General features: G+C 45.2%; 1 protein-coding gene across 6 annotated transcripts in view; it reads right to left on the reverse strand.

The window, feature by feature from the left end:
* TRERF1 (transcriptional regulating factor 1) overlaps positions 1-24,808 on the reverse strand; it is a 226,292-nt gene that overhangs the window by 176,687 nt on the left and 24,797 nt on the right. For 2 of the 6 annotated variants that reach the window (XM_024765902.1, XM_024765907.1), the window contains exon 1: positions 24,098-24,337. The exons of 1 other annotated variant lie outside the window; for it this stretch is intronic. The gene's annotated coding sequence lies outside the window, so the exon portion shown is untranslated. Of the gene's footprint in view, positions 1-24,097; positions 24,338-24,808 lie in introns of those variants that run through there. 3 more of the 6 variants (XM_024765909.1, XM_024765910.1, XM_024765911.1) reach the window with 3 other exon arrangements.

Below are 24,808 nucleotides of genomic sequence, written 5' to 3' on the forward strand. Positions count from 1 at the left end.
TTTCTTAACTCAGCAAAAATTACTATGTAGTCACTAAATTATACAATCCAGGCCAATGCATAGAAATATGCAGGCAAAATTAAGTGGGAAAAAGAGCAACTCAAAAATAGGATCTACATGCCAAATCAGGTACACACAGTACCCCCAGGCAAGGGGTGGATAACATAAATAGAACTGAGTGTTCACCAGAAACTTTCTTCAGTATCGTTACTTCAGTTTCCAATGCCCCCCAAAAGCTACTTGTCAACTATTTATAACAGGTGTGGTTCCAAAGCAATGTTATTTACAGTAGCAAAGAATTATTCCCAAGTGGAATGAAAGCTCCATGAGGGTCATGATCAGGTCTGGTTCCTTCATAGCAATGTCTCTAACAAAGGGGTTGAAAGAGACAGACTAGGGGTCAGCAACTGTGGCCTGCTACTAAATCCCACCATCTGGTTTTGTAAACACAGTTTGACGGGAACACAGCCACTCACCCACTTACGTGTTGTCTGTGGCTGCTTTTATGCTACAGTGGCAGAGCTCAGTACTCAGGACAGAGACATGGCCCATGGAGCTGAAATATTAACTCTGGCTTTTTTTTTTTTTTTATACCCTCTGGCTTTTTATAGAAAGTTTGCCAATCCTTGATGTAATGCTTAGCCTGGTATTCTGCACGCAGTGAGGATTCAATCATTTTTATTGAATTAATTATTTCAAATAAGCCTAAGTTAAGCTAATACATAAGAACGAAGACCTTACTGACACAGGGCACACATTAACAAATGCCTAGCAAATGGGAGATATGTTCTTTTATATTACAAAAAAAAGGGGGGGGTGCCTGACATCCTCAGTAGGAGGTATGCCTTGAAGATGGATCACACCAAGTTATGCGCGCCGTACAGCTACAGTGAGAGACAGCTGGCAAGGGCTTGGCAGGCCATCTGAGGGCAGAAGTAGGAGTCAAGTCCGGGTAACCAATCAAGATGCTGTCATAATCTCCAAGTGGGGCTCAAAGCAGGATTTTGGCCTCCTTAGCCTTACATTCTAAATAAGTAAGCTACAGGCCCAGAACCAGCTAGGGTGAAATGATTTATTCCCTATGTAACTTCTGGTTGGGACAACGCATCAGTAGACAACTGTAGACTCAATAATTTCCTCCTTAATTTATCAGTACATCTGCATTATAATGCAACCGTGTGTTTTTAGTTCTGTAGACTTGGTTATTCGGAGGCTGATGGTTAGGCTGGTTCATTATGGCCCCAGAACCAGAAGACAGGAGAGAGGAAATGAAAGGAGGTGAAACTCAAATCAGTTGGTGTTGCTACTTTATTAGCAGAGAAGATGCTAAGATTGGGGTGGAGGGGTGGTAGAGGGTGAAAGCCCCGTCTGGAGAGCAGAGGCTCCCCATAGGCATCCTTCACCAGATCTCCACATCTTACATCACTGCATGGTGACAGCCTATCAATAACACTGGCCTATCCCTATCAGGATCCAAGAGTGAGTATTACTCCCTAAGCTCCCTTCCTTTGTTCATATGGAAAACGCAAAAGTCACAAGGAGATTCACAGCTGAATGAAGCTCCAAGGCCTAGAACAAACCCTTGGCCCCCTGAAGTCAGAGGACAGGCCTGCCCTGACTCTGAAAAGCCCAAGGATGGATTCATTTAGGGAAATGTTTAGAAAAGAATGCTGGGAGGAGTCGAAGCCACTTCCTCATCAACCGCTGGGGCCTCCTCCCTCCCTTCCACACACATTAATTACTGCCAACGGGCCTTCCCACTTCCCAGGGACCCACAGATCCAGGAGAAGTTCAACACACTGGCTCTGAGCCACTGGGTTCACCCAAGGTCCCCTGGTAGCACCTCTCCTGCAGCCGCTGAGTCGTGATGGCAGAGCTGACTCCAGCCCAGACCCACAGACCCTTCTAGCCTATCTGTATCCCAGCAGCCTCTCCATGACTACTGATGAACAAATGTATGACATCCATCTGTCACTTTAAGTGAAAACTAACAATCACTCCAGGAGGACCACACTCCTAATTTCTCCTTGTGATGTTATTCCTCCAACTGAACCCAACAAAACACGCCTCACTTCCCCCTTCGCTCTCCTCTCCTCTCCAGCCTGCCTCTTTCTTCCTTCCGCCCGGGGTACTGGTGACTGAAGAAAAACCTTCACTGCAGGAAGGCAGGCTTCTCCTCTGGCTGACCACAGACTCTCCCTCGGATGCACCCTGGGAGGTCTGGGACCCCTGCTCCCCTCGACCGTGGGCTTCAGGCCGTCCTAAGTGAACCAACCACACGAGAAAACCAAGGACAGAAGGGAATGGAGGAAGCTGCCACCGCCCCCTGTCACTTTCCCCAGGGCCTGAGCTCTGTCAGATTTTGAAGGATAATGAGTTTTGTTTCATAACAGTCTTAAATGAACTGGAAGGGGGAAGGGGATGACAATGATAAAAATCTTAATTAAAAAAAATTCCTACAGGCAGAGACTTACCAGATCCTAAGATGTGATGAAAGTCTCTTGAGCTGGGGGCCCTACAGAGCCCCCCCAAGGACCCAGCATTCAACACACACCTACCGAGGGCCTACTATGTGCCTGGCAGGATTCTGGGTGCTTAGGATGCTTCAGGGAACACACAAACAGAGATCCCTGGCTTCTTGGGGTTCCTATTCTAGGAGGAAGGAGACAGGCAATAAAGATAATTAGCAGGTAAGCTATAATGGAATGTTATAAAGTTAAAGGGTTTGGGAAAAAAGAAAAAGTTGAGCAGATAAAGGGGACGCGAAATTCAGGGCGTGGTGTTAAATACAGCGGTGAGGAAAGCCTCAATGAGAAAGACAGACATCTGTGTAAACACTTGCAGGAGGAGACAGTGAGCAATGCAGATGGGTATTTGGGTTACAGAAGAGCAATCCAAGCAGAGAGGACAACATGGGCAAAGGTCCTGAGGCAGAAACATGGCAGGTGTGTCCAAGGAAGAGCCAGGGGGTCAATGTGGCTGGAGCGAGTGAGCAGGCAGAGAACAGTAGAAGATAATGTCACAAAAGCGAGCCGGGGGAGAGGGCAGGGTGTCACCAGACCATTCTAAGGACCCGGGCTTTCACTGACTGAGGTGGGGGACCACGGAAGGATGATGAGCAAGGGAGGAACAGATCCCCTGCAATTCTCTGCCACTCTGTCATTCTTCCCCAGTGACCTCCTTTGATACGTCTAATAAATACGGCTCAAAACCATCTCTCGTGCAAAGCCCTCTCTGGGGACTTCCCCGGTGGCGCAGTGGTTAATACTCCACGCTCCCAATGCAGGGGGCCCGGGTTCAATCCCTGGTCAGGGAACTAGATCCCACATGCCTGCTGCAACTGAGAGTTTTCATGCCACAACTAAGGAGCCCGCCTGCCACAACTAAGGAGCCCAGATGCTACAAGTGGGGAGCCGGCGAGCCACAACTGAGGAGCCTGCCTGCCACAACTAAGACCCAGCACAAGCAAATAAAAATAAATATTTTTTTTAAAAGTTTAAACTAAAATAGCATTAAAAAAAAAAAGAGCCCTCTCTGATTAATCACTGTAAATTACAAACTCAAACAACTCTAAGAAAACCAGCAAGCCCCACACTTACCTCTCCCTCAAATCAATATTAGACCCAAAGGGAAGGAAGGTAGGAAGGTAAGAGAGGGGAACGGGTACAAGGAAAATACAACAACAAACAGAGAGAGACAGGGAAACACGTGGGAATGAACAGAAGGCTCCAAAGAGAGGCAGAAAGACAAAGGAACAGGAGCCCAACTGCTCCTAGGGTCCCTTATTCTTCATCCACTCCATCCAGTTTACTAAGTCCAAAGTACTTAAGCTTTCCAATCCCTGCTGCCCTGTGGCTGCCCTGATACTCCAATCAGTGGAGAGCCCTCTCTTTATACCTCCTTACTCTTTATCCTGATGTCAAGGGAGGAAAGAGACAGATTCCTTTACTCTTACTTTGTAAACTACAAAGGCCCAGCGAACACTAGCCTGTCAGGTGGAAGCAGAAACTCCCTTGTCATTAAAGCCACACCAGATCCCCAAGAGATTCACTATAAGCCACTGGGCAACCTCACCTGGCCAATCTATAAAGTAAGCTGCCACCACACTGCCCAGGCCCAACAGCAACTTCTGTCCATGGCACCTCCTCCTCCAAATTGTCCCCACATTTACACTCATCTCGCAGCAACCACACGGAAAAAAAAATAAATGCCCAATTAAGAAAAAGCTCAGGGGCTTCCCTGGTGGCGCAGTGGTTTAGAGTCTACCTGCCAATGCAGGGGACATGGGTTCGAGCCCTGGTCTGGGAGGATCCCACATGCCACGGAGCAACTGGGCCCGTGAGCCACAACTACTGAGCCTGCGCATCTGGAGCCTGTGTTCCGCAACAAGAGAGGCCGTGATAGTCAGAGGCCCGCGCACCGCAATGAAGAGTGGCCCCCGCTCGCCGCAACTAGAGAAAGTCCTCGCACAGAAACGAAGACCCAACACAGCCAAAAATAAATAAATAAATTTATTAAAAGAAAAAAAAAAAAAGAAAGAAAAAAAAAGCTCAGGGGGACTTCCCTGGCAGTCCACTGGTTAAGACTCTGTGCTTCCAGTGCAGGGGGCATGGTTCGATCCCTGGTCGGGAAACTAAGATCCCACATGCTGCGTGGCACAGCCAAAAAATTTAAAAATAAATAAATAAATAAAATTTTTAAAAAGAAAAGGCTGGGGAAGCCCTAGAATAAGCTAAAATTGGTAGAATTATAACAATTAGCTCAAGATGGTATAGTGTAATAGCTAGAAGCGCAAGATCTAGAGCCAGAATGCACGGTCCAGTCCTGCCACTGAAGAGTGCATGACCTTAGACAAGTTACCTGTGAGAACTAGGGTAAGTTACTTACCCTCCCTTGCCCCAGATTCCTCATCATTATCTAGTTCCTGTGTCCTAGGGCTTCAATTAGGAAAATTAAAGTTAGTATTATAAAGCATGTAAAAGAATGTCTGGCACATGGTAAACATTATATGAATCCTTTTTTTTTTTTTTTTTTGCGGTACGCGGGCCTCTCACTGTTGGGGCCTCTCCCGTCACGGAGCACAGGCTCCGGACGTACAGGGTCAGCGGCCATGGTCCACAGGCCCAGTAGCCACTCCGCGGCATGCGGGATCTTCCCAGACCAGGGCACGAACCCATGTCCCCTGCATCGGTAAGCGGACTCTCAACCACTGCGCCACCAGGGAAGCCCTATATGAATACTTTTAAAGAAAGAAAAACAGGGAATTCCCTGGCGGTCCAGTGGTTAGGACTCGGCACTTTCACTGCAGAGGGCCCAGGTTCAACCCCTGGTCGGGGAATTAAGATCCCACAAGCAGCGCAGCAAGGCCAAAAAAAAAAAAAGAAGGAAAAACACTCTTTAAAAAGGATAGCATCTTTCTAAAACATCTGAGAGAAAAAGTCTATATTTTATTTTTGTACATGACATGTGCATGAAAACAATCACTACTGATAAATATTTTCAACTCTGATAATTCCTATTCCATACTTTTAAAATAGTAATAAAGTATTATGGCACAAAGATTGCAGCATTACTTACATAAGAATATTATGGTAAATGACCTAAGTATCTGACAGTAGAATGGCTGAGTAGATTACAAAAGCCATAAGAAGGGGGTTTGTGCAGACATTAAAAATCACCTAATGGGGGCTTCCCTGGTGGCACAGTGGTTGAGAATCTGCCTGCCAATGCAGGGGACATGAGTTCGAGCCCTGGTCTGGGAGGATCCCACATGCCACGAAGCGGCTAGGCCCGTGAGCCGCAACTGCTGAGCCTGCGCGTCTGGAGCCTGTGCTCCACAACAATAGAGGCCGCGATAGTGAGAGGCCCGTGCACCGTGATGAAGAGTGGCCCCCGCTCGCCGCAACTAGAGAAAGCCCTCGCACAGGAACGAAGACCCAATGCAGCCAAAAAAAAAAAAAAAATCACCTAATGAAGATTTTCTTAAAGACATGAAAAATACTTATAATGTCAAATAATAAAGGATACAAAAAACTAGACTTCACTTTCAGCTATTATGACATAACTGCTAATAAACTAACCCTCCTGTATAGAACCATAAAAAGTAAATAAAATACAAAATAATAACAATAATAATAACTGTTTGCAGGTATAGGAGAACAGTAAGGCAGCTAGGACTTGAGAGGCCAAGGTCTTATAGGAAAGGGAAGCTTGTGAGGTATATATGAGTCCTAATGTTTCCCCTCAGGACATTTGCCGATTTGGTAGAAAGAACATTAAGGTGAAACAAAAAGGCAGCAAATTAAAGCTTGCAGCAGCTTCCTCCCTGGACTGAGAAGACAAAAACTGGAGCTCAGGGCTATAACAATATCTAGGATTTAAGAGGCCAAGATCCCAGAGAAAAGGAACCACACATAAATGAGTTCAATATTCAGCAGCAATTTCCGCTGAAGGCATTTGCTGACACCTAACCCATGGGTGTACAAGGCTAGACTCTGGGAATCTAGCAGCAAGAAGCTATTAAAAGACTTAAAAGGTAGCTAGAGATTTTAGTAGTTTCACAAGGGCAGGGAGACAAAATTTGGATATCAGGGCCTATTAAGAGAGGGGGATCCTAATAAACACCCATCCTACCAGTAAGGGCAAACCAGCCTTGACTGAATCAAGGTGATACAGCATACGAGCCTCTACATTTTCCATGTAAAATGCCCAACATTCAGACAAAAATGACCAAGCATGTCAGGAAAAGGACCAAACCAAGAGAAAAATACAATCATTAAAAACGGTCAAAGATATATTTTATTATAAATATTTACAAACAATAAAAACAAACAAACAAATTAAATAGATGAAACAGTAGAAGAGATGGTGGGTGAATTGGAAGACAGGACAGCAGGAAAAAATATTCATATTAAAGCACAGAAATTACAAAAACAAGCTTCAGCGACACACAGGCTACCATGAAAGGGTCTAACACATGTGCAGAGGTCTAAGGAGATGAGAGAAATAGTAGACCAAAGCAACCTTTGAAGAGAACTGCCCAAGACTTTTCTAAAACTGACAAAAAACACCAGGCCATAAATTCTAGAAGCTCTCCAAACTCCAAGGGGTTTACATACAAAGAGAACCATACTTATGCACCTCATAGTAACACTGCTAAAAACAGAGCCAAAGGAAAATATATATGTTAATTTCAAAGCAATCATAATAAAACTGACAGATGACTTTTAACAGAAATGAAGGAAGGCAGAAGACAATGGAATGATATCTTTAAAGGATTATTAAAAAACAAAAAACAAGCTAGAATTCTATACCCGGTGAAAATATCCTCCAAATATAAAGGTGAAAAAGACATTTTCAGACACAAGAACTGAGAGAATTGTGACACCAGCAGACACATTACACGCACACGCACACACACGCACACACACGCACACACACACACACACACACAATAAGGAGAGACAAAAGAAAATTAATCTGAAAGCATGTACGTGGTTATATAGGGAGAAATGAAGAATACCAAAAAGAGTAAATATGTGGATTAATCTAAAATATTGTTAATTTTTAAAAACAATATCTTAGGGATTAAATTCTTATGATAATTTTATATTCTTATAGTCTCTTATATTTGGATTATATTTTATATTGTATTATGATAATTTTATGGGATAAAATTTTTGTGAGAATTAAAATCACAACAAGACCGCAAAAGGCAATATGAAGGTATAGGAGGTATAGAAGTCTAAGTGTTCTAAGGAGCTTGCAATGCCCAGGAAATGGTTAAAATACTACTTTAGGGTAGACTCTACAAAAACAAAAATACAAAATCACAGACAAAGCATCCAACTATGCAAAGGTATATATATTGAAAAAAATACTAGAAAGAAACCCCATTTTTTAAAACTGAGGTTCTATCAAGATGATAGAATACTGACTGGTTTTCATTGTCTTTATACTTTTTGGCTTTTTCAGTAGAAAAACTTTTTTCTCAATACTTGGTTTCATATAACACTAGACACTATTTTCTTATACTTGCAGGAGGTGAAAGTAGCCTTCATTTTCTTATAAAGGTTCAAAAAGAAAAAATTCCTAGAAAATTGAACCAAGACCCTGTATTTCTGCAGTAAATTATTAGCAACATTTATTCTAAAAATACTGTTTGTCTACCGATTACAGACCAGCTATCTGACATATCCTGTGCCCTGGGTGCGGAATGACTGGTCACTCACACTGGGTTTCGTGAGAGAGAGAGAGCACTCCTAAAGTCTTCCTTCTCAATAAGTATGAGGAAATTCTAACTTGGCAGAGTCGCTTTTGAGAGTAATTCAAGTCATCTGCATGGTCTTTCCACAACAGAAATCCAAAGAGCTTGATAAATTAATAACAGTCATCAAGGGGCTTCCCTGGTGGCACAGTGCTTAAGAACCCGCTTACCAATGCAGGAGACACAGGTTCGAGCCCGGGTCCAGGAAGATCCCACATGCCACGGAACAACTAAGCCCATGCGCCACAACTACCGAGCCTGCATGCCACAACTACTGAAGCCTGTACGCCTAGAGCCCGTGCTCTGCAACAAGAGAAGCCACCACAATGAGAAGCCCATGCACCACAACAAACAGTAGCCCCTACTCGCCGCAACTAGAGAGAAAGCCCGCGCACAGCACCGAAGACCCAATACAGCCAAAAATAAATAAATAAATTTTTAAAATAAATAAATAATAACATTCATCAAGCAAGAGACGTTTGTACTCCACCTTGCAGCAAGAAAAAAACTGCGCCCCAGAAAAGGAATGTATATTGTTTAGAGAGTAATCCATGCTCACAAGAATGACCTTTTTTTTTTTTTTTTGCGGTACGCGAGCCTCTCACCGCTGTGGCCTCTCCCGTTGCGGAGCACAGGCTCCGGACGCGCAGGCTCACCGGCCATGGCTCACGGGCCCAGCCGCTCCGCGGCATGTGGGATCCTCCCGCACCGGGGCACGAACCCGTGTCCCCTGCATTGGCAGGCGGACTCTCAACCACTGCGCCACCAGGGAAGCCCAAATGACCATTTTTTGAAAATCAATAATATTAGGGCAGATGGGATGAGGTGGGTACTGTCATATGCTGGTAGTGCAAATGAAAATTAATTTTGAAACTGTGTGAAGAACAATTAGGAAATCTTATCAAGAACCTCAAAAACGCCCACTCTCTTTAACACAGTAATTCTCCTTTCCAGGAATTTAGCCTAAGAAAATAATCTGAGATGTGATCAAAGATCTATGTACATCTATGTTCTATCATCTTTGTTCATCAAAGCACTATTTATAATAATCAAAAATGATTTTTTTAAATTAATTATTTGTTTTTGGCTGTGTTGGGTCTTCGTTGCTGTGCGCGGGCTTTCTCTAGTTGCGGCGTTATTATTTCCAATAAGTGAAGGATCCTGGATTCAAACCCAAGCAGTCTGATTCCAGAACTTATACTTTTAATCACTAGACTACACTGCCTCAAAAAAATACTGGATGGAAATTATTAAAATGCTAACAGGAAGGAATATAAGATTCTTTTTTTTATAAATTTATTTTTACTTTTGGCTGTGTTGGGTTTTCGTTGCTGCGCGCGCACTTTCTCTAGATACAGCAAGCAGGGGCTACTCTTTGTTGTGGTGCGCGGGCTTCTCGTTGCGGTGGCTTCTCTTGTAGCAGAGCACGGGCTCTAGGCTCGCGGACTCAGTAGCTGTGGCTCCCGGGCTCTAGAACACAGGCTCAGTAATTGTGGCACACGGGCTTAGTTGCTCCGCAGCGTGTGGGATCTTCCCGGACCAGGGCTCAAACCCGTGTCCCCTGGAATGGCAGGCGGATTCTTAACCACTGCGCCACCAGGGAAGCCTGACAGGCGGATCCTTGATCAGTGCGCCACCAGGGAAGCCCACAGGAAGGAATTAAAGACAATTTTTATTTTCTTCCTTAGAACTGTCGATATTTTCTGGATTCCCTATGATCACCATGTACTATTTATAGTCTCCTTCTCCAAAAGAAAGTTCTATGTACTCTTTTCACTTACCATTTACACGATTTCAGTGAAAAAGTCTTAGCTCTAAAGAAGCTTTGAATCATGTCTTCTCCAGGCTTTACAAGCAGGAGAACATTTGTAAATCTGAGCATGACTTTCTGACCAGGGAAAGGGGATGAGCCAAGACTATGGACTCTTCCATTCCACAAATACGTGTTACCCTCTGGCTGACAAGGTGCTAATTTTTACGTATATTCTGCCCTTAATCTTCCCAATGACCCATTCAAGTAGATGTGACTATCTCAGGAAACAGAAGTTTAGGAAGGTGAAGTGACTTTCCCGAGGTCATGAACGCCACTCCAGCTCTGGTCAAAGGTCCACCAACCGTTCCCTCAAATCATGTAGAACAACTGGGGCAGAGCTGAGGGCATGTTCAGGCCCAAATACTACATCCCTCAGTGCTTCCATTTCCTCACTTGTATAATGGGGATAATAATGCCTTCCTCATGGAGTTGCTTTGAGGATTGAATGAGGTAACATACGTAAAATGATGGCATGCTTTTCCACTTACTAGGTAGCTGTTGCGCTTTGAAATGCATCCTATCCCCAAACATGCACAATGCGAGGTCACCACCGCCAGAGCACACAGCCTCACCTTCCGAAAGAAAAGAATCCTCATGCTTCTCTGAACTCCACCATCCTGGTTCCTTCTTAACTATCTCAGAGCCACTGGATTGATCTCAGTTACATCCTAGACTCCTTTTCAAAACTCTCTTCTTAAATTTAAGCCCCCAGAAGTGTCCTCAGAGAAGAACCTGGCATGCGTTGTCAAAGATAGAAGGCTGAAACCCCAGCCTCTGTGCTCTGTGCTTCTGCTCAGATTTGATCATAAATTGAGACATGGGACGACCCAGAGTGAGACATTCCCTGGAGGGAAAAGAACAGGTGGGCACAGGGCAGAAGGGGAGGTGGAAAGAGGGCAGCCACCAACAAAGTGGAGAGTGGACAGGGAGGGTTTCCGAGTATGTAGCCGGGGGCCCCAAAAGGGAAAGGGATTGGGGACCCAGAAGAAGTGAAAGGGAACTCTTTTTGCAGTTTCCCTCAGATATGGAAAAGAGCAGCTAATATGGAAAGAGAAATGGTAGGAGGCCCTGACTTGGCAAGATGGTGACGCTATTCTTTTTTTTTAAAGGACAGCTTTATTTTTTTTTATTTATTTTTTTAATTTATTTATTTTTGGCTGCATTGGGTCTTCGCTGCTGTGCACAGGCTTTCTCCAGTTGCAGTGAGCAGGGGCTACTCTTCGTTGCAGTGCGCGGGCCTCTCATTGCGGTGGCCTCTCCCGTTGCAGAGCACAGGATCTAGGCACGTGGGCTCCAGTAGTTGTGGCTCACGGGCTCCAGAGCACAGGCTCAGTAGTTGTAGTGCACAGGCCTAGTTGCTCCGCGGCATGTGGGATTCTCCCGGACCAGGGCTCGAACCTGCATCCCCTGCATTCGCAGGCAGATTCTTAACCACTGCGCCACCAGGGAAGCCCCGACGATGCTATTCTTTAACATCACTGCCACAGACTATGAAGTCCAGACCCTTAGCCCTCTTGCCCCTGTGCTTCTAACACTTTCCTAACTGATCTCTTGGCCTGCAGGCTCAGCCAAGCCAGCCTGTCCTCCACGCCTCTCAGAGTAATCTTTCTAATATGTAACACTGACATGACCCCATTGTTCCCACACCCCAAACCCTTCAGTGACTCCCCCACGGCCTACAGGGTCAAGACCTGTAGGCCATAACGGGGCACTGGCTCCCCCCTGCCCAATCCCTTGCTTACTCCTCCAGCCTCATCACCTGCAAATGCCATTGAGAACTTCCTAGGTGCCAGGCCCCAGCTGGGTGCTGGGGACACAGTGATAAACAAGACATGACACAGATGAACAAAACCTAGTTCATGCCTTTAAGAAGCTGAAGCTGTCACTGTTTGCAGATGACATGATACTATACATAGAGAATCCTCAAGATGCTGCTACCAGAAAACTACTAGAGCTAATCAATGAATTTGGTAAAGTAGCAGGATACAAAATTAATGCACAAAAATCTCTGGTATTCTTATACACTAATGATGAAAAATCTGAAAGTGAAATTAAGAAAACACTCCCATTTACCACTGCAACAAAAAGAATAAAATATCTAGGAATAAACCTACCTAAGGAGACAAAAGACCTGTATGCAGAAAATTATAGGACACTGATGAAAGAAATTAAAGATGATACAAATAGATGGAGAGATATACCATGTTCTTGGATTGGAAGAATCAACATTCTGAAAATGACTCTACTACACAAAGCAATCTACAGATTCAATGCAATCCCTATCAAACTACCACTGGCATTTTTCACAGAACTAGAACAAAAAATTTCACAATTTGTATGGAAACACAAAAGACCCCAAATAGCCAAAGCAATCTTGAGAACGAAAAATGGAGCTGGAGGAATCAGGCGCCCTGACTTCAGACTATACTACAAAGCTACAGAAATCAAGACAGTATGGTACTGGCAAAAAACAACAGAAATATAGATCAATGGAACAGGGTAGAAAGCCCAGAGATAAACCCACGCACATATGGTCACCTTATCTTTGATAAAGGAGACAAGAATATACAGTGGAGAAAAGACAGCCTCTTCAGTAAGTGGTGCTGGGAAAACTGGAAAGGTACATGTAAAAGTATGAGATTAGAACACTCCCTAACACCATACCCAAAAACAAGCTCAAAATGGATTGAAGAGCTAAGTATAAGGCCAGAAACTATCAAACTCTTAGAGGAAAACATAGGCAGAACACTCCATGACATAAATCACAGCAAGATCCTTTTTGACCCACCTCCTAGAAAAGTGGAAATAAAAACAAAAATAAACAAATGGGACCTAATGAAACTTCAAAGCTTTTGCACAGCAAAGGAAACCATAAACAAGACCAAAAGACAACCCTCAGAATTGGAGAAAATATTTGCAAATGAAGCAACTGACAAAGGATTAATCTCCAAAATTTACAAGCAGCTCATGCAGCTCAATAACAAAAAAACAAACCACCCAATCCAAAAATGGGCAGAAGACTTAAAACAGACACTTCTCCAAAGAAGATATACAGATTGCCAACAACCACATGAAAGAATGCTCAACATCATTAATCATAGAAGCTGAAAGTCATGCTGGGGAGACAGACACAGAAAGGGAGCATTGCAGTCGAGATGGACAGTGGGATGGAAGCCCAGCCGGGCTGTTTAGGCAAGGCCTCTGGAGGAAGTGAGAGTGAGCCAGGTGAGGGACAATGGAGGGAACATTCCATGCTGAAAAACACCTCAGAGCAAAGTTTGTGAGCAGCTATCTGACAGAACTTCTGCACTAATGGAAATGTTCTACATTTACGCTCTCCAATATGGCAGCCGCCAGCGGTGTGTGGTTATTGAGCACTTGACACATGGCTAGTGCTAGTGGGGAACTGAATTTTTAATTTTATTTATTTTAAAATTAATTTAAATTTAACTCGCCATGAATAGCTAATGGCTACCACACTGGACGGCACCGTTCTAGAGCATTCAACTGAGGGCGATGGAAAATGAAACTAGACGGGTAAGCCCTGAAGTTGAAGTGGTGCTGCAGTAAGGCCAGACTGTATGTGGTTTCCTGTACTCACCAGGCCATCAGCTGTCTACCTGTAAGCCGCCCGCTGGACCCACACAATCCACCCAAGTACCACCTCTCTCTGAAGACTTTCCTCCTACTTAACTATTTCTGAAGTTTTGTCTTTTTCTAGGCAGGCATCACTGTGTATCTTACTTATGTGTCCTCGTAACAGTCCTCCACTAAACTCTGAGCATCTTCTCTTATTTGTCTTAGTACTTCTAGCCACTGGTAAAATCCCAGCCCATGGGAGGCAGTCAGTAAATGCCTAACGAACAAGTGAGTTGTCAGCACAGGGACCATAGCTTGGCAGGGATGGGGGGGGAGGGCATTCACCTCTTCTATCAAAGATGTGAGCCCCTAAACTCGACCTTCCTTAGAGTGACGGCTCTGTCCAGGAGCTCGGGAAAGGTTCTCATGACTGCCTTGAGCACTCTACCCTTAACTGTCATTGGCAGGCTTTGGGGTGGCTCTATTTTCCCCAAGCTCCTAGAATCTAGAGACCTATACAAGCAAGGTGACTAAGCCAATTTCCAAAGGCAGATCAGGAGCCAGTCTTCGGAGTCAGTCCTAGGTCTGGAGACCAGCTGGGCAACGTAGCCCCTAAATGTCCTTAACCACGTTGCTGAAATGCTCGAAGCCTCGGTTTCCTCAAGTGTGAAGTAGGCATCACGTCTGCCTCTTACAATTGTTATGCAGATGAAATGCCTGACACATCTGCACGAGGCCAGCCACACGGTAAGCTGTCTGTAAGCAGTAGCTACTGCTCCTAAAGCGATGCGGAACCCTCACTTCGGTACCCCAAGGTATATGCAAATTCCTGAGCCCCTAAATCGGCTCTTCGTGATGCTCCCTGGGATGCAAGGGGTATAATCCAATCTGTGACTCACAATGTGTTGCCAAAAATCTCCTCGAGTCCCCAAGGGAAAATTTATTTTAATTCCGTCTAACTTTAAAAATTAAACAGTTCTCACGGCATTTTGGGGTGGCAGGGGTGAGGAAGGAGACCATGAAATCCAACAAGCCGCTTTTAAAAGGTTACAAACTGACTGGAGAAAGAAAGGAGAAGGCAGCTGGAGGGGGTGAGCACTGGGGGATGGGGACAATCCCCTGAGTCTCTGCTATTATTGAATACCCCGACCCTCAAAGCAGCCAAGCAGCCCCCTCCTCCACGTGGGCTAAGCTCCGTTAATGAGAAAGCAGAGCTCTGCCTACATTACCACAATAATGATTTCCCGGTTGCATTTTTACATGCCTGCTGCTTTATCACAGCAGAAGTAGACATATATTTTCAATAAATCCCTTCTCTCCTTCCTCCTCCCCAACTTGAGCTCTCCCAGTAAATGTTGTTCCCTCTGCACCCTCCCCCAACGCAATCCCAACCCCGGAGCACAATGAGTTCCACTAATCAAAACAGAAAGAAAAAGAAAAATGGAAAAATCACAGCTGCTGAAAAACAGCATTCGCTACAAGTCAAAGCCCTCCACATTTTTTCTGCAGGCAGCTTTTACTACTTCAAGGACACATCACCCCTCCCCTATCAGGAATCTTACGTAGAGTTGCTTAAAGGGGAGGGAGGAGGGGATGGGCGAAGGAATCTAATATTCACTCTTTCCTATTTTGACTAAGCCAGCACAGACAGAAATATAGATAAGGCCTTGAATAAGTGATTCAACAAAATGTCACTTATTAAAAGAGATGGGGGATGGGGCCACATTTGCATCTGAGTTAAACCACCCCAGCTAAAGGCTGCCAGGCCAGAAAGGCAAGGGGGAAGGAAACATTTCTCCAGTCTAGTCTCCTTCAGCGGCTGCAAGAGCTGACCCTGGTGGCAGAGAGGCCCGGATTTCTCCCTCCTCCAACGAGAAAACCGATGGGGAGACAACCAGAGAGGCAAAACCAAAGCAACAAAGGAGCTGTAAGCATTTATACTGTACTAACTAGCGCCAGGCTCTGTACTAGGTGACGGGGGTGCGAAATTGAGTGATGACCCAGTTCTGCCCTCCCAGGGCAGTCTAGAAAGAGTCAAGGACACGCCCAGTGGTCAGGATGACAACAGCCCTGTGAGCCAAGGGCTGCAGGAGCCCAAGGGCATCCCCCCTCTAGCCCACCCCCCAGTCTGGCCCCAGACCAGGCACACAGAGCCCTCAAGAAAGACTTAAGGAAGGAGTATGTGCACAGTGAAATTGCTGGAATTCCATGCTGGTCTCTAAAGAAGCTCAGACTCTTCAAAAGGAAAGAGGCCGCTGAATGTCCTTACCTACCCCGGCTCCCCTTGAAAACCCCTCCTCAGCTCACGTGTGTTCACCCAATTAAAAGAGAGAAGTGAACAAGTCCCAGCACTTGAGAATCAGCTCATTACGGATAGCCTTCAGTTGAATTTTAAGAGAGTTTGGTATCTTCCATTGTGATGACCACAGAGGGAACTCATGTGACACTCCTATTAAAACTCCTTGGATATGGGGATATATGTATAGGTATAGCTGATCACTTTGTTATACAGCAGAAACTAACACACCATCGTAAAGCAATTATACTCCAATAAAGATGTTTAAAAAAAAAGATTAAAAAAAAAAAACAACTCCTTGGGCATCGACTCCATTCTTTTTTCTTTTTCTGTTTTAAAAAGTCCTCCAAAGAAGCTGGGTTGGAGGCTGTTTCCCAAAGATGAGGAGAGGCTCTCAGAGCAGCCTCTGTTATACCCTCTGTAACAACAAAGAACCCTAGGGGGCCCTCAGGAAGCCTCACCCAGGTGGCAAACCTGCTCTAGGTCCCGTGTGTTCAAAGTCAGAGCCTGCAGACTAAAGGCCACAATCTCTAGAAATGACCACAGAGGCGCTCCACAGAGGGGACAGGGCTGAGAGCAGGAGGCTAATGAAGAATAGCCACTAGATCTGTTAAAGTCAAGTTTGGGCTTTCATTATGAAGCAGCCTTAAAGCTGTGCGCTCCAGCACGAGCCAGACAATTCAATTTTCTGACAAATGTACTGCCCAAAACATGCTTAAATCATCTGAGTATTTCCAGCTAAGGTCGTTGAGTTCTAAGCCCCAAATTCCCAGATGATCTTCTTGGTCTCCATGGTCCTTTGCATATATTCTGTACCACATCTCTTATTGAATACCATACAGCATTATCTGAGAGTGCACAAAATTTGGAGACTGTTCAAATTCTGGCATTAAACTAGGGCTTTGAATGCTGGCTGGACATGTGACTCTGGGTTAATCACTTACTTATATTTTTTCAATTCTACTTCTTGAGCCTCACTTTCCTCAGCTGTAAAATGAAAATAATATCTACCTCCTATGGTTGTTGCAAGACAGTTAAAACAAGACATGCCAAAGAGGCTTTGGACCCATAACATGCTATGTAAACACTGGTTATTACAATGTCACCCATTTCCTCTCTCGCTCTCTGATTTTTTGTTGATTATTTTCCCTCTCTGTGAAACCAAATTGATATCGGTTCCACTGATCTCTCAAAACTGATAACTTGTGTTTATTTTACAAACACAGGAAGAAGTCCTCTTATCCACAGGTGTGCAAAATCTCACTAACTGCTGAATCTAGGTGATGGGCACAACGGAGTTCATTATACTAGTCTGTCTGCTTTTGCGCGTGTTTAACGTTTTTTCATAGTAAAAATTAATTTTAATAAATAAATAAAGCATCACCCTCTTAGGCAGAGGCCAGAAGTCCAATTAGTAAAAAGCACTGGTTGCTTTTTAAAACTAGAAATGACTTTCCAGCATACACAGTAAGACTAAGGGCTAAGGACTGTAAGGTAGACTCAGCTTTATAGAACAGTTCTCATTTTCAAAACAAACTTGGAAGTTAAATGAATCACTGCTACGACCACTGGGCCACAGCTGGGATTCTTGGGTGGGTTCAAGGTTCCCCTGCACCAAGTTCACAAACCAAGTTTATTTGGACCTTTGAATAGGCAGGTCTCAAATTCTATATATGGAATCAGAGTGTGAACCTACACAGACTGGCATTTCACAGCCAGCTTTTCTGATGCCAGCCTTCCAGCAGTAAGACCAGTTTCGCTGAAAGAAATCACAGAGGACTTGAAAACCCCAAACAGAAAGGGGCTACAAGGAGGGAACAAGAGAGAGTAGACACGGTGAAAGGGGTTTTTAGCAGAAGCTTTAGGGAACTGACGGCAGTTTTTCATTGGTTGTCAGGTTTCACATCTAAAAGGCGATCTGGCTGAAGATCACTGGCTGAAGATCACTGCACCTCGCTGCCGCCTGTGTGCAATGCCTCTTACAGTTTACATCGCACTTTGCGTACATTATCTGATTCAGTCCTCACAACTCTCAGAGAAGAGGCGACAGATGGTATCACCCTCTTTTTACAGATGCGGAGACAGACTCGGAGGCTGACTTGTCCAGAGCCATACGACGGAGCTGCACCCCAACCCAGGTCTTCTGACTCTGCTCACCCACTCACCTGCCATACAGACCCCACCGTTGGGGCCACCGGGGCAAGCAGGGCAGTCTATGGCCTATTTTTGTGAAAGGCCGCCTGAAGTAGAAGCAGCCCTTTCGCCTTTTTTCTTTTTTTCCTTGCTCAAAACGTACAACACAGTGCCCACCAACTTTTGAACAGGGTTGCAAATCACAGATGTCTTCTCCCAATCATAGTTTTCAAATAAATCTAATGTAAGGCCCAAATTACTTTAACTGAAGACTCTTTTCCCCAAGCGAAAGAATCCGGTCTTTCCTTTGTACTGCTCAATAATGCAGTCAAATGTTCAGAAAAATGCAGTACAATTTTCTGATGCAGTCTTAACCCTTGTCGTCTCCGGCTGGTGTCAAAGCCCGAGGCCAAACCCCTGCCCAAGGCTAGCGCGGCCTCAGCCTGGAGAGACAGAGCACCTGTGCCCCAGCACCGCTCCCCACCCTTCCCTCACCTACACCTTCACTCTTCCTGGATCTTCCCTCCAGTCATCATGAAGTGTTCCTCCCCCCGCCCCCACCAAGGCCAGATCTTCCCCACAGACTTTCTCAATGGCTTTTGCTCAGCTGACCCAACCCATTGCTCTTGAACAATCCCTCCCTCTTCACTAGTCTTTCCCATCATCACACACACAGACCAGCAGCACCGCCCCCAAAACCCTTCCCTCTACACATGTGCTTCCAGCTCCCCCTCCATTTCTCTGCCCCCTTTCACAGTCAAATTTCGCCCCAAAGTTGTCTCCACATGCTACTCCCAGTTCTTCACTTCCTATTCCCCTCCCAACCCTTCCGATCCTGCTCTCACCCAATCCATTGCTCCATTCAAACTGTTCTTTGCAAAGTTGATAATGGCCTCCATTTTGCCAAATCCAGTGGTGACCTTTCTGACCTTAAACTCATGAAACGTTTAACACTCACTCCGACCCAACACACACACACACACACACACACACACACAGCCTTTTCTTCTCTCAGCAGACTCCTTAGAGCACTTCATCCAGTCTCCTGGATTTAAATACCACCCCTTAGTTGATGGTTCCCACATTTTTATCTCCTGCCTGGCCATACCTCTGGCGCTGGACATTATATCAGACTGCAAGCTTAACATCTCCACCTTGAGTCTAACAGGCATCTCAAACTTAGCAGTGTCCAAACTGAAATCGCTTGATTCTGCTCCCCGAGACTCTCCCTCGCCCCCATCTCAGCAAAGAGCACCACCCATATCTACCCAACTGCTCAGTCAGAAACCTCAGTTATTAGATTCCTCCTCCCCAACCTCCACCAAATCCATCAGCAAGCCCTGCCCATTCTACCTCTAATAAGCATCTCACACCCACCTGCTCCCCTGCATTCACCTCCTGTCACCTCCCCACCTGGCCTGCTCCAAATGCCTTTTTATTGCGCTCCCCAATTCCACACCTGCCCTCTCCACCAATGCCACCCCCTTTAAACACGAGTTAGGGGGTGTCACTTCCCACTGCAAACTTCCAGTGGCTTCCCACTACCCTTCAAATGAAACCCAAACCTTTCCAAGGCCCCAAGTCCTGCATGATCATCTCACGCTGCCCTCTCCCCCTACCCCCTCGTCCACCTGTGCCTCTTTTTAGTCGTCCCCCCCCAAGGCCAAAGTCCTTCCACACAGGCCCTCCTCTCTCTGCCTGATGCTCTCTGTCTTCCCCTCACCCCCAATCCTCAGAGAGGCTTTTCTAGGCTCCTTTAGCTAAGTAACTGCAGGTTACTGCTCCCTGTGGTTTCATCTGAGCATCTACCACATTTTGCAAGATGTATTTCTTTACATGTCTGCCTCCCCTCTGGACTATAGGCTAGGCGGTGGAGTGGGGGATGGGTAGAGGAAGATGATTATGTCTTTTAATTATCAGTGTATACCCAGAGCGGTAACACAGTGCTTAGCAAATAGTAGGTGCTCAATAAGTAGCTGCCAATACGTACGCATGAATAAACCAGATCCAGTCACAGCACGAAAGTAACTGTTAACCTCCCACAAGCCCTTGGTTACCATTTAGGTACACAAGTTCTTTTTCCCCTTCCTGTCTGTCAAAAAAGTAGGTTTTTAACGTTGCTAAACCAACAGCCCAATAGCTCAGTATACTCCACTCATCCCCAGCTTGTTGTCTTCCGTGAGGAAAAAGTAAAAATCATGTTTCTTTAGTAAACCCCAATTAACCAGAAGACCCTACAAGCAGCTGTCTTGATAACTTAAACATCTTTAGAAAATACCTCAGAAGCTTTTTGGTGTGTATTTTCTTTAACCCAGAAGAGAGCCATGGGATCAAACTCATGTTACCAGGACTCTGTTACTCCTTAAGATGCCACAGTATCCTAGCTGAAAAACATGCCAATATCTGGACTCCAGCTGCTCCTGTGTCCCTCTCCCCACAAAGGACATCAACTATGTTTTAGTTGCCCTTATATTTCATTGGTTCCCCTCCAACAGGCAAATTCAGAAATATTATTAATCCACAAGATTCCAGCTGATTCTCCTCCCTAAATCACACAGTTTTATGAAGTCAGAAATAAAACCAGCTGAAGTCAACTGCTTTTAGAGCAATCAGCACCCATCTCTACTGCCTGGGGTCTGAGCCACTTGTCTGGATCCTTACTTCTCATGTCAATGCTCAAAGCCAATAAAAACATCAAGAGCTTTTCCTCCAAAAGTGCCCGTGGTGAAATGTATGATATCCCAGAAGTGACAGTAATACAATATCATTATTTTGAACCTTATCACAAATATACGACCATATCCCAATTACCCACATGTGAATTCTCCACAGAAAGTGGGTAAAGCCACACTAGGCTTTCTGGTCTCCCACTCCTCCCAAGACTACCTCCCCCTGCTGCCTGGGATTAACAGCTCAATTAACCTTAGACTTGACCAGGCATAATTAGGCAGGTGAACCAGCTGGCTGGAGGGGAAAACTTCCAAGATGAACTGAAATTATTTTTGGTGCCTGGGATTATATGCCCCACTCTCTATTAGCATATATAATTGGGACTCAACCATGCACTTTTTTTTTTCCAAGACGGTGGCAGACTTTCATAAGCATTTTCTTGCATTTGGCGGTCAAGATTACCAGGCCACTCAAGAGTCCTTTTTGGAATGCCAAGGTGTAAATCCACTCTCTCCATGAGAAGACAAAAAGAGAAGTTAATCAACTCACCCAAGTCCATGAGGCAATTTGGCCGTTGGCCCAGGAAGAGACAGACTGTGGAGATCTCTTGAGACTTTTCTTCACAAGACTGAGTCACAGAATTTCAGACATGAATGGAACTCACGGATCAAACCATGCGTTTTTAAGATAAAAACTCTGAAGTCCAGAAATGGCTAGACACTGATACCCTCCCCACTTTTTCCTCCAGTGACGCTGTGCTCCTGCCTTGAGAATAAAACCACCTTAAAACTTCTTTGTCATTTTACAAATACTGTAAACTGAGCCAACTGCTGAACACAATTTTAACATGTTCTGATTAATCAATTTTACGGAGAATCCTCAGACTTTCCCCCAAAAAAACCTCTGATGCTTTCAATTATTATGACCAATCCACCCATCAGAGCAGGAGAAAAAGAATTTTAAGTAAGCTTGTTTCTGTGACCACACATTTTATTATATAAGCAGCAAAGAACACTACAGTCTGTCCCCTCTCTTACAGTTGAAAGCTCCCACCTCGACAAACACCACAGGCCCAAGTGGGTTAATGGATGCAAAACTGAGTACTTAACACACAGTTCATAGAACAAGTGTTTTCACAGCAAGCTCACATAAATGTTATGTGATATTACCACATGCCTGCTATGTGGAAGCCTGCTTACCAAGCTGTGAAAAGACCCATGCTTACTATGGAACCTGCAAAATTAATCTTCTCAGTGCCCATAAAGCAGAAGGGAAATGCTCTTTTTTGACATGTTAAGCTGGCTTCTTAAACAATTCTTTGGCGAAAATGGACATGCCTAAAAGGGCGGAGCCCAAAGAGGTGTGTCACTCCTGGTATCAATTCCTATAAATCAAACCCTGACAATATTTTTAAAAGAATGAATTATGATTCATGGGCCTTCAAACCTTTATTACCACAGAACATTCTCAGAAGAGGAAAAAAAAGCTACTGTGACTTGATTAATGGCCAAAGAAAGACAATAAAATAAATCCCATAAATTAAAAAAAAAAAAAATACTGAATGACCATGACCACTCTTGGCTTGGAGGGTAGACATGTAAATAATTCCCCTACCTTGGGATAAACACACATAAAGTTTCTGTTTACCTTCCCAGCATATATATCAACCAGAAGCAGATTTTCAGCAGGGGAAAAATAATAGCTAATTTGTTTAACGAATGCCTAGTTAGGAACATTTGATAAGTGGCAATAATATTGAATTCCCAACTAACTCAACTCTCAAGCTGCCAAAAATCAAATTCTCAATCTGGAAATCTGATGACAGAAAGGAAAGAAAAAAAAAAAAGAAAAACCACTGTCCATGTAAAGAGATCATTTTTTTTTAAACCCATTTTTTCCCCTGCTAGTATTGAGCCTGTCTATAGCACTGCAGAAAGCTTAACTAACTTTAGTTAACCACACTGCCTAGTGTTCACTCCCTGACTCTACTAAACTTGTCTGGGTTTGAATCCCTGGTGCTAAAATTATCCTGGCCAAGTTAAAACTCCTAGCATACTTACGGTGGCGATCATTTCATAATGTATAAAAATATCAAATCACTATGTTATGCAACTGAAACTAACACAATGCTGTAAGTCAATTATACTTCAATTAAAAAAAAAAAAAGAAAAAGAAGGAAATAAATAAAGCTCCCAGGCTAATGAAGGTACCTGACAGCCAAGACCTACAACTCATCTGCAGAAACCAGTAGGCTGAGGACCAGGAAAAGAGGCACAGAGAAGCAAAGAGGGCTGGTTAACTAGTTAAGGGCTGAATATTCCTGGTTGTTATCCTTCCAGAGAGCACCAAAACCACATTTTCCATCACCAGACTGCTTTCTTGAGACAGTCTATGATGCAGAAGGTTGGTACCAGTTGGGACAACTTAAAACTCCTTTCTTAAAGCTCTGCTCCATGGCCTGCAAAAAAGTGCAAACAGCCGGCATTTTTTAAAAAGAACTCTTCAGCCATCCCTGGATCCGTCATTCTTAAACATCACTTCCATGCACTTCACAAGACAGCCGGGGCCATGCTGTTAGCAACCCGCTTCAACACATTCACTTGCCAAAGCCGTGTCTAGTGTGGGGAAGAGTTTCCACAAAGCTGGCTCTAACGGGCCAGTCGAAGGCACACAGAGGAACCAGAAGTCATTTTCTTTTAACCTAAGGATGGCAGGCGCACATGCTCCAGCCCAGTGCTGGCCAGAGGCTGCCCGCCAGGTGCTCTCGGCCTCTGCCAGTGAATGAGTGGTTTTATGCTGTTTTTTTAACATCTATTTCTTTAGACCACCGGCAGTAACTTCATAGTCTTCCGAACTGAAGTTGGGGAGTCAAGGGGCAGGTTTACTCCCTTACACATTTCTCCCATCTGGGTGGCCACTTTAACTTCTGGGGAGTACCCAGCCGCCCAAGAGCCCTCAGGAGCGTATACATACACATATGCATCATGTCAAAAACCCCAAAAGGCACATCCCTAGGGTCCTGCGGCTTCTTGGCTGGAATAATGAAGGCTTTATAACAACACAATCTTCAGTTGCAAGCCCCCCCCTCCTTTAAGCCGGGTCTGCCAATTATAGCGCCCACCTCACCCCTCCCCCCGTTTGCTGGGATGCTCTGCAGCGCAGAGAGGGAAGAGGGAAGAAGGGAAGCAGAGAAGGCCCTGCTAACATACTGAAAGTAAAGAAGTGAGGGGAGACTTCTCCTAATCTGTCCCCCTACTTTTCTCTTCCCCTCCCCCGTCTTCTCACGGAGCATCCCCCAACTAATTTTTTAAAAATGAAACTTAATAAGCTTCTTGCCTACCTTGGCTGTTTCTGCAACAAGTGCATGGGCAATCCGACAAGAAGGCCAGTCTTCGCTTGGGGGGTGAGATGGGGGGGGCGAGCAGAGCTGATGGAGTAATTTCAATATTAATTTCTGTCAGAGCCGCCTTCTCGAAGCGCTACTCACTTACAGTACTGCCCTCAGCCTGTAAACAAATATCGCTCCGCCAGGAAACATACTCCCCAGATGCAAGCCCCTCTCCCCAGCAGGGAACCTGGCCCTTCACGCCCTCCCCCCAAAACAGCGTGCTCCCCCACCCAGGGTAGGAAGCTCCGGGTTTCCAGAGCACCAACCCACCACCTCCGCCACCACCCCAGCAAGAAACTTACTCGGTCCGTCTACGCCTCCACCCTCCCTTCAGGAAATCTACTCTCCATATGCATTCAGCCTCCCCGCAGGAAATCTGCTCCCCCCTCCCCCCTTCTATATACATGCACCCCCTCCCTCTCCTCCTCCCCACGCGCCCTAAAAAAAACTGAAAACTTACTCCCAGATATAGCGCCCGCCAGCCCCCTTTCCCGGCCCTGCTCCCCTTCCTGCCCTCCGCCGCAAGCAACTCCAAACTCTCTGCATCCAGCCACTCTCCCTCCCCGGTGGAAATTTGCAGCGCGGGGCCGCGCGCGTGCATCCACCCTCCCCTTCAGGAAACTTACTCCCCATCTGCATGCACCGCCTCTCAGCCATCGCTTA

The sequence above is a fragment of the Neophocaena asiaeorientalis genome, unplaced genomic scaffold (genome assembly GCF_003031525.2).
Source record: "Neophocaena asiaeorientalis asiaeorientalis breed wild unplaced genomic scaffold, Neophocaena_asiaeorientalis_V1.1 scaffold46, whole genome shotgun sequence".
In the NCBI taxonomy this organism is placed as follows: Eukaryota; Metazoa; Chordata; class Mammalia; order Artiodactyla; family Phocoenidae; genus Neophocaena; species Neophocaena asiaeorientalis.